At 37.7% G+C, this 16,071-nt stretch overlaps 1 pseudogene across 1 annotated transcript; it reads left to right on the top strand.

Moving 5' to 3' along the window:
- Positions 1-1,010: 1,010 nt before the first annotated feature.
- Positions 1,011-1,538, top strand: LOC311626872 (large ribosomal subunit protein uL11-like; annotated as a pseudogene). Its single transcript has one exon. The product of its transcript is annotated as a large ribosomal subunit protein uL11-like (transcript).
- The last annotated feature ends 14,533 nt before the right edge of the window (positions 1,539-16,071 follow it).

The following is a 16,071-nucleotide window of genomic DNA, read 5'->3' as shown; positions in this document are numbered from 1 at the left end:
AATCTTCACTGCTTTTTTCTTACTTAAAAAATGTGAATGATGCTTATTTCCTGTGGATGGCCAAGTCACTTTTCTTTTCCCCGTTTTCTAGTGAATTATCTTTTCCTTTTTGTTTATAGAAACTTTTCACATTCTATAGCTTGGGGGGAGGGGCTTGTTTTGAATACTTTCTCTTTGTTATTGTATGTAACCCATTTGTGGATCTCTTATATTGATTTTATTCTCCTCTGTCTCCTGTAGAACCAACTAGACTTAGAGGGATAGAGATGAGGAGATAAATTAAATTTCAAATATTTTTTGAGAGCTATAAAATGGGAGCTCAGAAAAGTTAAATGATTTAATTAAGCCAATAGCTCTGTTCCTAAAATTTATCCTCTGGATCATTAGGTATGATGCTCTAAGGCAGGTAGAAACACAGATACGTGCACATACACAAATGATTTAGTGGTCAAATCAGTTTAGGAAAGGCTGCATAATATGTAAGTTCTCAGTGATAAACAACACGTATTATATACCAAAGACAGAAACATTTGTGTAGTAGAGCAATTCACTTAATCTATTCATCTTATTTTAATGCAGTTTCTTTTTTGTGTTTTTATACTAGTACCTTTTGTTTATCTAAGATTTTTATTTTTTTGCCGAAACCAGTTTGGCTCAATGGATAGAGCGTAGGTTTGGGGACTGAAGGGACCCGGGTTCGATTCCGGTCAAGGGCATGTACCTTGGTTGCAGGCATATCCCCAGTAGGGGGTGTGCAAGAGGCAGCTGATCAATGACTCTTTCTCTCTCCCTTCCTCTCTGTACAAAATCAATAAAATATATATTAAAAAAAAGATTTTTATTTTTATTTTTTAAGTTAAGCACTTGATACATATAATTTAAAATTTTTAAAAATGTTTTTCAATAAATGCCTTCTTGGAACTTCCTGGCTTTCAGTTCAGAGGAGGCTTCGGTGTAACTTTCTTTGGTCATCCAGAATCCAGGTTTACCCAACAGCAGCCACCTCTACCATGACCCCCAAGTTCAGCCCTAAAAATATCAAAGACATACTCCTGAGATGCACTGGTGGGGAAGTGGGTGCCTCTTCTGCCCTGGCCCCCAAGATCACCCCCTGGGCCTGTCTCCAAAAAGGTTGATGATGACATCTCAAAAGCAAGTGGGATTGGAAGGAGCTGAGGATTATGGTAGAACCAACCATTCAGAACCCCCACAGGCTCAGATTGCGTTTAGTATCTTCTCCTTCTGCCTTGATCATCCAGGCCTTCAAAGAACCGCCAAGAGACAGAAAGAAGCAAAAACAAAACAAAACAAAACAAACAATCAACAAAAAACATTAAGCACAGTGGAAATGCCACTTTTGATGAGACTGTCTAATTGACCAACAGATTTGGCACTGATCTTTAATGACAGAACTCTCTGGAATCATTAACTAGATCCTGGGAAGTGTGCGGTCTATGGGCTGCAATGTTGATGGCTGCCACCCTCCTGACATCACAGGTGACAGCGACAGTGGTGCAGTGGAATGGCAGGCTAGCTAAAAATGACAAAGGAAAATGTTTCAATTAAAAATTATTTGACAAACAAACAAAAAAAGAGTTTCCTGAATTATAGCCCACAAGCTCTAAAATGACACAATTCATTGCCATGTGGTTCTAAATACTTTGATTTTTGCATTGATATTTTATATTTAATCTGTAAATTGCTGAAGATATTTTTAAGAAGTATCTTATTACTCCATGTATTCCCAGAAGGCCACAGCTAATTCACCTTAGACATAACATGGCATGAGATGAAGTGGGTACTTCATAAAAGCTGGTTTAAGTGAACTGAATTTTTTTGAAATCAGTCAGACTATGATGAAATGAAACTAAAAATATATCTCTTGAGTTTCTGAGTCAAGTTTATTGAGGTATGGTTACATGTGAACCTGACAAGTATATAGACATGTAACTACTGCGACAATTAAGACAGAAGATTTAGGTGCCCACTCAGTTCCTTTGTGCCTTTTTGTAGTCATTCTCCTCCTCCCATCTCCAGGCAACCCTTAAACTCTCCTTTGTCATTATAGTTTTGCCTCTCCAGATTACCATATGAGTAATAGAGTATGTTACTTTAAAAAATATATATATATCTTATTGATTTTTTACAGAGAGGAAGGGAGAGGGACAGAGAGTTAGAAACACCGATGAGAGAGAAACAATAATCAGCTGCCTCCTGCACACACACACAAACACACACACATACACACACACACACACACACACACACACACACACACACACCCGCCACTGGGGATGTGCCCGAAAACAAGGTACATACCCTTGACCAGAATAGAACCTGGGACCTTTCAGTCCACAGGCTGAGGTTCTATCCACTGAGCCAAACCGGTTAGGGTGAGTATGTTACCTTTTATGACTGTCTTCTTTGACTTCATGCACTGGAGATGCCACCACGTAGGATGTAACAGTAATTCATTCTTCTTTTACTGGTGAGTATTGTTACACTGAATGGCTATAACAGTTTGTTACCCATCCACCAGTTGATGGACATTTAGGTTGTTTTCATTTAGGTTCTTCTGAGCATTTAGGAATGGGGCTGCCAGATACCTTTGCATACAGGTTTCCTGAGGACATCAGCTTTCATTTCTCTTGGGAAAATACCTGGCAGTGAAATTGTTGGCTTTTCTGATGACTGTATGTTGGCAATGGAATTAGAGGAGGTGGAGGAGAGGGTGGGTTCTTGGAGGCCCTGGTGCAGGAGAGAGTTTCCTGGTACTTCCCAGCAGTGACAACACACATCTAGTGGGACCCAGGGGCTGTCCCAGTACTGTGTCCTCTCCAGGGTAGATTCTCTTCTTTGACATTCTCCCATCAGCAGAGGGCCTTTCCCTGTGCCTGGGAGTGGCAGGGTTTTCTCTGCCCCTCTCACGGCGGCTTAAAGCTTTTGATGTTTATGAGAGGATGGTCTTGGCAGGGTGACTGGGGTTCATGCTTCCCCCATAGCAGCTACTGTTCTCCTTCTGCTGGCCTGTGCTCCCTGGGGGGCCTCTCAGGTTATCCCCGGGGTCAGCATCTTGGCATGAGCACCTGCTGGAGTCCATGGAAAAGAGCCCGGTAGTAAGTACTGAGGCTGCCAGGAATCTATCTTGCCACTACCCACACTCCATCTTTGCCAAATTCTTTAAAAGCCCAGCTCATTTTTTTCTTGCTTAGCTGCTTGGCAGCCAGTGCCTTTTCTCCACACTCTGCCACCAAAGAGCCAGGCCAATGGATGGGTGCCTGACTTAATTCAATTTTATTCAAATATAAAATTAAATAAAAAGCCATTTGACATTTAATTTCCTGTAGGCTAATTTCTGTGGGTTTTTTAGTGGGACGTCCATGGAAGGAAAGTTAGACGATTGCGGTGAATCAACATCTGAGTCCAAAGAGACATAGCCTCTTCTCAAAGTAGCCTCCCACAGAACACTGGGGTTTTGCTGCAACATTTCACAGGGTTGGCATTTGCCCAAATATCAGAAAACAGTTACGTTCTGGGTAAAATTTTCTGAATTCTAAGTTTTTAACCTCATAAGTTGTTATTATTGTCAAACCTAGGTTGTGTGTTCAGGGTTGTGTGTGGCTGGGAAGCAATGGCACATTGGACAGCTGGTCATAATGCTCTTGTGATGATAAAGTTCTTTCATCACATCACCAGGCAATTGGGTTATCTTATATGGTTTCAACTTGATAAAATGTTTTCATAAAAATGGTTGTGCATTCTGGGAGTGAGGAGACCTGTATTATTTTACAGATGTCTCAATAAATACATATTGCCCACAGAAACTTGCAGTAGGCGTGTGGAGAACATTCTGAAAAGCAAAGGGGAGGATGCAGCCCCAAATCAGGATTAGCAAAAGGTCTTTGGTTTCTGTCTCATGTTATTTCTGTTACTGTGTGAATTTTTACTATAGTGGCTCCTGTTATTTTAAGTCACTTGAAAAATGAAGATTCTAGCCAAGTCTATTTGGAGACCTGAAGGAAAGATATGTTGAGCCTAAATACAAAGCTTGTCCCCAATTATGGGGGGCGGGGGGTGAGGGTGAGGGTTAATACATTTTACTTTATGCCAACTTTTATCTTGTAGAAGGGTGTGGAAAGACCTTCTGCCTGATTTGAAAATGCCTGAAACATATCCTGAAGGATTTTCAACTGTTTTAAAACTAATGAGTGAAAGAAATAATAATTCTGCACGACATAGAGTATCTGTGTTTGTTAGACTTGAGGGCATTCTAGGACATAAGATCCCTCTCCAAATCTGGAATCTATTTGTATGTTTCTTTTATTTTTAAATATATACAATATAAATAGAATTAGAATGGTACCCATATATGTTTTCCAATAATATTTTCTGCTAGAAAATGTTTCCAAATTTTAAAACAGAACTAAATATATGACTATTTCATAGCTCTCCACAAAGAGTACTATTTTATGATGTCCAAGAAGTTTATCACCTATAAGTATCTGACTTGGCTTTAGTGAGTTTCCACATGACTCACTTTGGATGGTGGGGCAGAACCTTTAATAATAATTTGGCCCTGAAAAGTAATGTGCCTTAATTTTCTCATCTATAAAGTGGGGCTAATAATAGTGTCTCCTTCACACTTAAACTTCTATAATTTTATTTACCAATGTCAGTCCCATAAATTCAATAAATAAAAAACTTTTAAAAAAGTAAAAGTAAAAGAATCTATTTTTTTTAAAAGCCTCCTTCATAGTATTGTTAAGAAAATTAAGGGAGGCATTGCTTGTAGATTGCTTGTTTCCATGCCTGGCTACATAAGCCTTCATTGAGTTTAGCTATAATTAATATCTAAAACACAGAAGTAGTCATGGGATTTTTTCCCAGGTTTATAGAAGAGCTAGGCATAATTGTAGAGATGCCTCCATTTAGAATGGAAGGAACAAGAGTGGTAATATTCCCTGTTAAAAAACAGACAGCATTTATTGTGAGAATCAGCTGAGATAATGCTCATTAATCTATGTTGCACTTTCAAAATACCCCACACACATATTATTTTTGCGGTAGCAAAGTTAACAACTATTCACAACAAGAAGAAAACTGTGTGTGCTATTTTATTTTTTAAATATATTTTTTATTGATTTCAGAGAGAAAGGGAGAGGGAGAGAGAGAATGAAACATCAATGATGAGAGAGAGTCATTGAACAGCTGCCTTCTGCATACCCCACACTAGGGATTAAGCCCACAACCTGGGCATCAAACCATGACTTTTGAACCATGACTTCCTAGTTCATAGATCCATGCTCAACCACTGAGCCATGCCAACCAGGCTATCTGTGTTATTTTATTTTATTTTATTTTATTTTATTTTTAAATGTATTTTATTGATTTTTCACAGAGAGGAAGAGAGAGGGATAGAGAGTTAGAAACATCAATGAGAGAGAATCATCCATCAGCTGCCTCTTGCTCACCCCCCACTGGGGATATGCCCCCAACCAAGGTACATGCACTTGACCGGAATCGAACCTGGGACCTTTCAGTCTGCAGGCCAATGCTCTATTCACTGAGCCAAACCGGTTTCAGCTGTCTGTGTTATTTTATACACACATAATTTTAAGATAACCTGTCAAGTTTTATTTTATTTTTTACTGTTTCATTCTCCTAGGTTTTGTTTTTTAAGTAACATTTTTTAAAAACTTGAATTTAATACATCTTTTCCCAAAATGTCTTTCACATCTGACAAGCATGAATGTCAGAGCATCATTTTAGATCAGTGTAGGTTATATCGCAAACTCGGTCATAATGTAGCACCCAGAATTCTGAGCCTGTCCTTAGGGCGGGCAAGCCTCTGCTGCCCAGGGTGTGGGTGACTCTGCAGAGCTTTCCCCTTGGCTTCTGTCTCCGCAGAGCCAGCAGAGGGAGCACCACCTCTCCCTATCTAACAATCTAATGGCTTTAAATCCTGGAGGGTGGTTCATGATTAAATTTTTTTTAAAAAAAGATGGAGTTTAAATGAAGATGTAAAGTTCAAAGTATGAATGTCATTAGTTGTCTCAAATAATGCTGGCAAGTTGAAACTGCTTTAAGGTGGAAACATTCTGTCCAAGACTACAGGTCCTTATAGAGTGAAACTGGGAGTTACAGAGCAACCTCACCACAACAGAATTTAGAACATACTAGTTTTCATTGAAAGTAGAGAGGAGGAGAAGCAGACAATGGCTGGACTTGTTCCATAAATATTTTTTGAATACCTACTATGTTTCAGATCATGCGTTAAACTATAGAGTTATAGAGATGAATCAGATTCAGTCTGGGAAGTCAGATAGGGAAGAAAAGTTTGGAAAACATCACAAAGAAAATAATGTCTAACTTCTAAATAAGAGTTTAAAATAAAATGTTGGTTGAATGAATCAGAGATAATCGTATGTGTATTAATAATACAAAATTAACATTTTTATATGGTGTTTTAGACTAATGGTGCTTCCATGTACATTACTCATTTAATTTAGATTTAGGAGGGATTGAAAGTATCACAAACAGTATGTTGCAAAGCTAGGTCTTTGATTTTTCAATCCTAGACCTTTACCACTATTTTTTATGCTCACTATGTAAGATTTTTACAATTTATCTTTTAAAAGCAAGGAATATCTGCTTGCTAATATATACTTAGAAAAGGATCATATTCCTTTAGTATTAAGTAACCTCTTTTGGATGTTATTCTCCCAGTTACTAGAAACTATTAAGTATCTATGTTTATAAAATCAAGAAGGATGACCAGAGGAAATAGATCTAAATATACAGCAAAAGCCTATCAAGAGTTTCCTCAATGTCATTAGACAAATATTAGATGGAGGAAGTACAGGGTCTTGCCATCCAGAAATTTTATATATTGAGAAGGAAGAATCCAGGAAATTTTAGTAGCAAGTCTGACAGAATATCTGGGATAGCATACCATGTATATCTGTGCTCCAAAAGGTTTTTATAAAATTTGTTAGATTAGGCAGTTTACCTAAAGGACACTAGAGATCATAAATCTGTCTTAGAGATCATAAGTAGGCACCCAGGTCTATCAACAACCAGACTTACACTCTCCAAGGATGGACAAGAACTCAAAATGAAACAAATGTAAATGAAGCATGTGAAGTTCTGAGAAATTTGACTTAAGTATAGAAAAACTACAACTGACCCAGTTTTATGTTAGATACAGACTATTTCAATTTTGTTCTATTTTTTAAAATTATTTTCCCCCATCATTATTTATCTCCCCAATACCCTTTTTCCCCACCCACCCACCTACCTTCATTTCCTTCTGCTAATCACCATACTGTCATCTGCATAAATGAGGTTTTTTTTTGTTCCCCCTTTGACATCTGTCAGTCTGTTCTCTGTATCTATGGGTATGTTTCTATTTTGTTTGTTAGTTTATTTTGTTCATTAACTTCTGCGTATGAGTGAGATCATGTGATACTTGTCTTTCTCTGACAGGCTTATTTCACTAAGTATAATACTTTCCAGGTCCATCCAAGCTGGCATAAAGGTTAAGATTTCCTTCTTTTTTTTTCTTTTTTTTTTTTTTTTTTGGACAAGTAGTATTCCATTGCGTAAATGTACCACAGCATGTTTATCCACTCATCTACTTATGGACATTTGGACTGCTTCCAAATCTGGGCTATTGTAATTAACACTGCAATAAACACAGGGTTACATATATTTTTTCAAATTAGAGTTTTGGGTCTCTTCAGATATATTCTCAGAAGTGGAATTATTGGGTCCACACCATACCAATTCTTAATTGTACTTCAAAGAATTAAAGATTTAAAAAAATTGGTATGGGTTATAATACACATGTGTGTAATCCCATAAGGTAATGTACAATAATTTTTTTAATGATCTAGTATAGAAATTAGACAGATTAGTAAGTGACCTGGATTCTGAAATATTTAATTTGTTTCTTCTTAAATTATATTTTATTTTATTTTTACCATCACCATTTATACCCCTCATACCCTCTTCATCCTCTCCCCTCCACCTCCACAATCATTACATGAAATATGTCTGTGAACTCCACTAGACTGACAGTTCTTCAAAGGTAGTGATCAAGCTTAATCATTCTTGCATCTCTTGATCAGACACAAAATAAGTTCTCAAAAAATGTTGAATGAATGAATAAATCAGTGAGTGAATGGATGTTTAGTAGAAACATAGGATTGCAAACTTTACTTTGGCCCACTCGATCTATCTCCATGATCTATTGAGAAGTTATATATTATAAAAATTCTTCATATTCTAAGAGTACTTATTTAAGGTGTTCAATTTTCCATATTTCCCCAAATCTCACCTATCAGGGGTGATTTTGGTTTCTGGCAGAAAAATGGCATTGAATCACTCATCTGTACATTTTCAGAAAGAATATTATGGCCAAGACGGTCCTAGTTATCACAGTAAGTTTATTGTTAAAAGTTTCACCTTTGTACTATAAAATGGCCTGAGAATTCAGTCACATTATCTTGAGGTCTTTCTCTCCCCAGACACCTTTTCTGATGGCTTAGTCAGAAAAGCTCAATTATAAGGGAGATAGCAGTCTCTGCCCTAGAACATAATTGGAAAGGAGATTAAAGAGAGAAAGAAGGAGGACAGAACAGGTAGAGAGAAAGATGAGTTTGTTAGGAAGTAGGCATTCTAAAGAAAGTTTCTTTCTCCAAAATCTTGACCATCTCAAGTGTTTCCCATCCCAAATGTCCCCCATGAAACATTCTCGGCTAAGCCACTACATTGTTGTCATCATGTCCCCTCAATCCTCTGTAACCTGTGACAGTTCCTCATTCTTCGTTTGTCTTTCATGACTTTGCTATTCTTGCAGAGTCCTGGTCAGGCATCTGTAGAATGCTTTCTCATGCTTAGATTGAGGTTGTGAGTTTTATACCACAGAGGTGATGTCCCCTTCTCTTCTCATCCTATGAGGGGACACATGATATCAATATGCCCAACTACCGGTTATATTAACCTTGATCACTTGGTAAATTGATAACTCCCAGGTTCCTTCACTGAAATTTATTCTTCCTCTTCCATCACTTATTCATTAGAAGTGAGTTAATAGTGAGTCACTAAGTTCATTTAAGAGTAGAGGAATTGAGTTCTGAGAGGAAGAAGTACTGAAGAATTTGTGGATATATGTCAAAGCAAACAAAGATTTAAGTATTTTTAAAAATATATATATTTTATTGATTTTTTACAGAGAGGAAGGGAGAGAGATAGAGAGCTAGAAACGTTGATGAGAGAGAAACATTGACCAGCAGCCTCCTGCACACAGCAGCCTCCTGCACCCCCCCCACAGGGGATGTGCCCGCAACTGACGTACATGCCCCTGACCGGAATTGAACCCGGGACCTTTCAGTCCACAGACCGAAGCTCTACCACTGAGCCAAACCGGTTTCGGCAGATTTAAGTATTTTGGAGAAACTCCTTTGAGAATATGCTAATATTTTTAAGTTTGTTTGTTATTGTTATACCTCTTTAGGTAATACACCCTTTTTCCTCTGCTTGCCTTCAAAATTTTTCTGCCTGTTTATTTTGTTGTTGTTGTTTTAGCAATTTAAATATAACATGCTGCCCTACCAGCATCGAACTGTGAACCAGGAGGTCATGGGTTCGATTCATTGTCAGGGCATATGCCTGGGTTGTGGCTCAATTCCCAGTGGGCAGCCAAAGGCAGCCAATCAATGTTCTCCTTCATCATTGATGTTTCTATCTCTCTCTTCCTCTCCCTTCCTCTCTGAAATTAATTAAAAAATATTTTAAATAAATAATAAATAAAACATGCCTAGGTTTTATTTTGCCTTTTTTTGTTTGCTTGTTTGATTTTTGGTCTATACCTGAGGTTCCCAAACTTGTTTGTGCCGTAGACCCCTTGCCATGTTTTCGGTTTTGGGTAGATCCCCTACTTACCTGATATTGATTTTTTTGTAAATTTCTAACTGTAGTGAAGTTTAGTGTTAAAATTTAATAAAAAATAATGTACCTACTTTTCTCCGGCATTCTCAAACAAAATAACACTGATTCACTATAATTTGTATGATAAACTACCAGTTTATATATTTTTAAATATTTTCTCAGCACTTTCCTATTCAAGATTCAGGAAACGAATGAATATTTTTCTCACATTCATATTTATAGAGTGACGAATTGAACAAGTCGGTGCAAGTTCGAGAAGCTTTGAGACAAAAATTGGCAAGAATGTTTACTGCGCATATGCTTGTAACAAGATGATACTGGTATATCATTATGTGCAGGTTTTTATCCTACAACTTACACAATTTTATAAACATATATAATAAATTTTTTACTTCATAGGTACTTTTATAAATAATTTATATGTTTTTATATTATAAGATGATATGATGTAAGTAAATAGGTACTATCAGTGTATGTTGAGATCCACTATCGTGGACCCCCATTTTCATTTCATGGACCCCCAAATTTTTTTTTCGCTGACGTAGACCCCTTGCAGGTTGTCATAGACCCCTGGGGGTCGATATAGACCACTTTGGGAATCACTGGTCTATACTGCTTGACATTGTCTCACAGCTTTTGAGTTCTCTATTCTGTTTTGTTTGTCTCCCCTCCCCACTCCAAACACACACACTTTTCTATTTGTGTCTCAGTTTGGTTGTGTTGAATCTACTGATTAGTCCTTTGAAGTTATTCTTCATCTCTGTAACTACGTTTTAAATTCATGTCTATCATTTCCATCTAATTCTTTCTTAGTTTTCATCTCTGCTGAAATTACCTGTCTAAACTTGTATGTTGTCTACTTTCCCATCAGAGCCTTTAACATACTAAAAACATTTGTTAAAACTTGGTTCTGATCATTTCTTTGTATTTTCAGAGTGCTGTTTTTTTTCCCCTTGCCTTTACAAATAACTCCCAATCTTTTGTTGATAATAAGACCTCTTGTATAGGAAGTAAATATTATCATGCTGGAATGTTGGCATACCATTTCTTCTGGCAAGTTTGTGTTAACCTGCTCAGGACATGAGCTACATTTGAGTTTTGCTGTAACAGTCCTGCAGTTAACCCCTGTGCTGTGCTGGGAGGTTTTGAATTCCTCCAGGGATTCCTCTAGTGTTGAGGATGTGGGCTGGTGTGGCAACAGATGCTTTCCTTATGCCTACTCTCACCTTGGTCATCCCTTTGCACTGTGCCCAAGAGGTAGTCTGTTTGTACGTCCCAGCCATGTTCAATTCTATTTTCACTTGATTCTTGTTAACCTGGTGGTAGGTGGTGGGAGAAGCAGTTGTTCTCTGATTTTCTAATTACGCTTCAAGCTGAGTCAGGCGCTGTGTCCCTGGGTTTCTGGAGGCTTCCCAGGTGCTTCTGCCCCTCTCTGAGGGGTAGTGCTTCCTTTCTTTTGCTCTTTTGACTTACAGCTGCAATAGGTTTTCACCAGTGCCCAAGGCGACAGTTTTTACTGCTCTTCTACCTGCATATTAAGGTTTTTGTTTCATATGGGAGTCAGAGTTGATGGGTAAAACCAGGGTTTTAGCAGCAGCTACTGTTTATTCTCATAACCAGCACCCTAAGAGAAGCTTTCTCAGGATTCTCCCTGGTTTTCTCTGTGAGTGCCTGGAGGGGTTCATGGAGTTGAAGCCTGCAAGAGGGTGTGAAGGACCCTATCGCTGAGATCCTAGGGGTTCTGCACTCTCATGCTAGTTCACCCTTATCCTTCAGCAATTTGTTAAAAATAAATGTAGCTCCATCTTTTTTCCAGGCAAGACAGTGTCTAGTCTAGTGTCGTCTGCCTCAGCTAAGCAAAAAGTTGGTCTCATTTCTCTTCTAAGACATCTGTCTCCCCAGGTGTCAGGTGACTTAGTGCCCCTGCAATCTCAGTTCTTTACTGGATTCAAGAAAATGAAAATTTGCTGCTTTTACAGTCTTTATTACAAGGTTGGAACAACAGCACTCTTCCTCTCTCTTTACATCTCTGAGCTAAAAAACACTTAGCTCAATTTTAATCATCATGTATGCCACTTTCTTGTCTTTATTCCTCACTACCATTTTTGTCAGAACTCATTGTGCATGAGCATCAACTGAGAAGTATGATAATGATTCATATTTCTGTATCTCACCTCCAGAAACTGTGATTCAGTAGTCTGAGGTGGACAAAAGGAAGCATGCTAAAAAGCTCCCCAGGTGTCTCTATGCTAAAAGGGACTTTGAAAGGCAGTTTCCTCTCAAAAGGAAATTCTCATCATAGTTTCTCATCTTTGTATTTCTCATTGTGTCTATGTCTACGCTTTATATATGTTAGCCTCTCAATAAATCTGCAAAATATACATTGAATTTGAACTTGATAGATAGGATCAGAGATGGGAAGAGCCATCCCTTGAAATACCCTACCCTTTTCCCACATTTATGAAACTTATTCATAATTCAAGGTTCAGCTGAGGTTCCAAAGCTTCTCAGAGTATAGAGCAGAAGAGGACTTTTGGGGTAGCAAGTCAAAAAAATTGTTTTTAGATTGTAGTTTTCTCAGAAATTAGTTGTATAATTTGATTATGGCACAAACTTTTCTGCAATTCACTTTGACTTTTATTAACAAAATATAAGAATGGAATAGACTTGGAACATAAATATGAGTAATCATGAAAATCACTTGGGGAGATGCTTATTTTTACTCAGAATGTTTGTATACACAAACACACATCATATAACACGCATGTATAAACACACATGTATAAACATATATGCACATGCATAAACATCTATATTGTATATTTTACATATATAACATATATATGAATTATAGATCTCAGTGCCTTCATCCCTGAAAATGTTGAATCTTTTTAAGAAATATATATTTTTATTGATTTCAAAGAGGAAGGGAAAGGGAGTGAGAGAGAGAAACATTAATGATGAGAGGGGATCATTCATTTATCGACAGCCTCCTGCATGCCCTACACTAACTAAGGCATGTGCTCTGACTGGGAATTGAACCATTGACCTCCTGGTTCATAGGTCAACTCTTAACCACTGATCCTCGCTAACCAGGCAGAATCAATAACCTTGAGGTATTTTATTTTTAAATTCTCTAGATGATTCCAGTGACCAGTCATGTTCGGAATCCACTGGATTAAATACTTTCTAAATTGTCAAGTCCAAAAATTTACCTCCTTCTACTGAACTCTCCTTAAGGCCATGTTTCACTACAACATAGTACCTAAAAATATAATTATAATAGATTTAAGATTCGTTGGTATTCTCAATGTATTGTAATATATTTGATTATAGAAACTGAAGTCAGGGAGGAGAGGAAAATTAGAGGTGAGTGGGGGAGATATAGCGGTCTTGGTCTTAGCTTGGATAGAATATCTTGGCAGAGGGGTTTTAAATACTTGAATAGTTGACAAAGGAGAACTGGCAGAGAAGAAGGTGGCAGTAGTCAAGGTAACTAAGCAATTAATGGACATCTGAGTTGGGAGTTTCAAAAATGTGGAGGAGGAAATGACACACGTATGTAAGGGCAAAGTAGTGAGAGGGAGAACTCTGAGGTGAGGCAGCTGCGTTTCTAAGGGCTAATGACAGTTTTCAAACAGAGATAAATTGGTTAAAGTTTGATAATTAACAAATAGGTTTAGCAAAAAGACTCCAGAAAGCTTTACTTTCTGGTGATCAAAAGGAACTGAGTGAAGTTTTACATGGAGGGCAGCTGGAGTCTGCAGCCATCTTTGTGAAAATGAACCTCAGTCTCTGCAGTATTTGGACCCAAAGTCAGTTGAGTCTCTGAGTTGCCTTGATTTGTGGTTCTGCCTGTTCTGTCTCAAAGCCTAGTTTTTCTTTCCTTTCCTTTTCTTTTTTTAACAAATAAATTTGTAATATACCTAAAGTGCACAACATGATGATTCAATATACATATGTGTTGTGAAATTATTCCCACAGTCAAATTAATTAACATATTCATCACCTCATATAGTCATCTTTCTATTTTTTTTGAGAACATTTACGATCTATTCAAGTACACAGCACAGTAGTATTAACTATAATCGCCGTGCTGTACATTAGATCCTCAGAACTTATTCATCTTCTGACTGAGTGTTTGTACCCTTTGATGAACCTCAAAGCCCACGTTTCCAGTTTCTGCTTTCTTCTGTCAGCACCTGCTATTCTTCTGATATGTTTTAAGTTTGCTAAAACTTATCTTTGATGTTTGAATTCCTTGCAAATATAATGCAAACCCTTTTAGTAAATATGAATGAAAGTAGATCCAGAATTCTCATTAAGAGAATAACTTATCTCAGGTGCTACTTCATATAAAAGGCCAACAGAGATTTAAAAAAAATAAAGGTTGGAAAGGCAAATGCAAGGGTAGGGGAAAGTAGATTAATAATAATAATAAACAGTACAATAATTAGTAAAGAAATAAATAATAACATAAGATTAGCCCTAACTAGTTTGTCTCTGTGGATAGAGTGTCAGCCTGCAGACTCAAGGGTCCAAGGTTTGATTCTGGACAAGGGCATGTACCTTGTTTGTGGGCACATCCCCAGTAGGGGGTATGCAGGAGGCAGTTGATCAATGTTTCTCTCTCATCAATGTTTCTAACTCTCTATCCCGCTCCCTTCCTCTCTGTAAACAATCAATAAAATATATTAAAAAAAATAATAGCACAAGATTAAACTATGTTCATGTACTCACAACTGCAAACCTACTTTTGCCAACCCCTGTATTAGAGACAGTAGATCCTCCAGGAACTCCCTGCAGGAAATGTTACTTCACTATGGGTTCAGCTTCTGTTTGACCCATGCTTCTATTGTCAGCTTCTGTGATAACTTCACTGCAAATAGTATCTGAGCAGGTTCAATGAGCATTAGCTTACCTGTAGTCACATAGGTTACATAGATGAAGATGAAGCCAAGGCAGGTTGAACAAGGAGGAACAATCAATTCCTATGGCACACAGGCTACAGAGGTCATACGACAGGAAATACAGATTCACGGTATGAGAGTAGACATTAAAAAGGGCAGGCACAAATTATATAGATGTATTCAAGAGTCTAAGGCTTGCCTGGCCAGTGTTGCTCAGTGGTTGGGTGGCAATCCATAAACCAGGAAATCATGGTTTGACTCCTGGTCGAGCACATGCCCAGGTTGTGGGCTCCCCGGTAGGGGGTGAATGATAGACAGCGGATCAATGATTCTCTCTCATCATTAATGTTTCTATCTCTTTCTCCCTTCCACTTTCTCTCTCTAAAGTCAATAAAAACATTTTTTTAAAGAGTCTAAGGCAGAACACCTGGAAACCTGATAAGCATATAGACAAAGGATAATACTGAAGTGTCATTTCCCCCATTTGAATCCACATTTATCCACTTATTAGCTTGTAACCAAGGCAAGTTGCAATAGTCTCTCATCTCTGTTGCTCTCTTTCCTCATGCACAAAGCAAGGATAAATGCAACACCTACCTTAGAAATGTTTACTGAGAATATAATCCGTTAATACAAATGCAGTGGTTGGAACAGTGCTTGGTGCATGGTAAGTGTTTAATAAATGTGAACTACTAAGAAAGCATTGATAAATATGGTTAGGGTTACCAGTAAGCTTCTCTTCAGGTATTTGACCCTCAGCACAGGTAGGAACAATGGTGAGTACTTAGTCAAAATTGCCAGTGAGTGGATGAGGATAAGGAATGGTCTTCTTTCAAATTCAAGCCTGAATTAGGAAACAAATAAATGTGATATAGTATACCCTGGAGGAAAACGTGCTCAACCCGCATGGAAGAGACCTAGGTATAATTCCACTTTCCTTTCTACTTAAAAATAAAATCTACTCCCCCATAATGGCAGGCAAATCCTTAAACTCTTTGTTCCCTCATCCACTAAATAGGCACATTCTCTGTGTGAAATGCAATTATCCATATAAACACATTTTGCTCAGTTATAGAAAGTTTTTATTATTCAGGACCCTATCAGTTGTAAATGATAAAAACTCAACTCAAACTAGCTAAGAAGGTAAATGAAGTTAGCTGGGTGATGAGACTGAACAGGATATTGAGTGTTTCACAGGCCTGAGGGACAA

The sequence above is a fragment of the Pipistrellus hanaki genome (genome assembly GCF_964339955.1).
Source record: "Pipistrellus hanaki genome assembly, chromosome: 8".
In the NCBI taxonomy this organism is placed as follows: domain Eukaryota; kingdom Metazoa; phylum Chordata; class Mammalia; order Chiroptera; family Vespertilionidae; genus Pipistrellus; species Pipistrellus hanaki.
The sequence above is the reverse complement of the archived record's forward strand: the minus strand, read 5'-3'. Positions and strand labels throughout refer to the sequence as shown.